The 1,333-nt window shown below is 45.8% G+C and overlaps 1 non-coding gene across 1 annotated transcript; it reads left to right on the top strand.

Annotated features, from left to right (window-relative positions):
- The first annotated feature begins 855 nt into the window (after window positions 1-855).
- On the top strand, window positions 856-968 carry LOC128658560 (U5 spliceosomal RNA). The gene has a single exon (XR_008402239.1). It is a non-coding gene; the product is annotated as a U5 spliceosomal RNA (small nuclear RNA).
- Window positions 969-1,333: the final 365 nt, after the last annotated feature.

Raw genomic sequence — 1,333 nt, 5'->3', positions numbered from 1 at the left:
ACGGTTCCGCATGGCCATATCTATGGCGTTGGTGCATTTATAACTTCCTGGGAGGGAGGTGTTGATGAGATACTGTCCATGTTCTGTTAACCAGGGCTTGTCAGGCGTGGGATCGTCTGGGTCAGATCAGCCATCTGGGGAAGCAGTTTCCTCTGAAGCTTCAGGGGCCCAACCCTCGGGGTCGGGGTCATCAGTTGCCCTGGCGGAGTTAAGTCTTGCTTTTCGTTATAGACTGGCGTGCCTTCATGTCCTTCTGCGGCATTCTTTGGCGGTGCTGGAGGATCCCATTCCTAATGGGTTGAAAGACCCTCAGTCTTCTGTTCCAGACGGCAAGCTGGGTTAGACGTGGGGGGATGAAGTTAATCTCCTTGTCGTCTCCAATTCACTTTCTTTTTTTTTTATCTTATTCCAGTTCTGAGCAGCAGGAGGGTCTCTGATTGGCTGGTCCTGTTAGTGTGCTAATTCTTCTTGGGCGTTCACCTGCGGGTGCTGCCCTCTTTTTCTTTGATCCAGTTAGGATGTATTTTATTTCTTTTTAAAAAGATCATGTCTGTTATAATTTTTCCATTGGGAAACATTTCTTCTCTGGAATTTGATACTAGCGATTTTGTGGTCACTTGGGCACTTCCGCGGAAGTTGCATAATGTGTTAGTACATTGTTATGTCTATAGTTCCTTTAGTCGATTCCTATTGGGGTTTCAATTTTTCTGTGGCCTGGGTCAGTTCTGAATGCCCTATGTAGCAGGCTGGTCCTGGTCGGGCACTATTTTCTGTTCCTATATCATCCACGTGGCGCCGGTATAACTGGCTGTCCTGGTTGGGTGGTGAGTTGCTCACTCGGATGAGGAGTTCGTTATACTCTGGTTTCTCTTCAGATCGAATAAAGCTTTCACCTTTACTAAAGTTTTCTGTGGAGAGGATCATCCATGAGTTTTCAAAAAAAATTTGCTCTCTGTCTCTAGGATGTTTAGCAAACGTCCAGTGTCCAAGGACCTTTGGATGTGGCTGTGGTTGCATCTTCTTGGGTACAGGTTCTCAATATGAGGTATCCCTATGGTTCCTCAGGGGTTTTATGGACAGACAAATTTAAGTTTAAGATGTTCAGATCACAAAGAAGAACACTCTGGAAGAGTGTTTGACGCTATCTGTCAAGCATGGTAGAGGCAATGTGATGGTCAGGGGTAAAAGGGACCTTGAAGAAGGAAGGCTATCACTCTGTTTTGCAACGTCATGCCATACCCTATGGACGGCACTTGATTGGAGCCAATTTCCTCCTACCACAGGAAAATGACCTAAAGCACAGCTCCAAACTATACAATAGCTATTTAGGAAA

Source organism: Bombina bombina, chromosome 4, assembly GCF_027579735.1.
Source record: "Bombina bombina isolate aBomBom1 chromosome 4, aBomBom1.pri, whole genome shotgun sequence".
NCBI classification, from domain to species: domain Eukaryota; kingdom Metazoa; phylum Chordata; class Amphibia; order Anura; family Bombinatoridae; genus Bombina; species Bombina bombina.
Note: the sequence above shows the minus strand (reverse complement) of the source record. Positions and strands in the feature narration are given on the sequence as shown.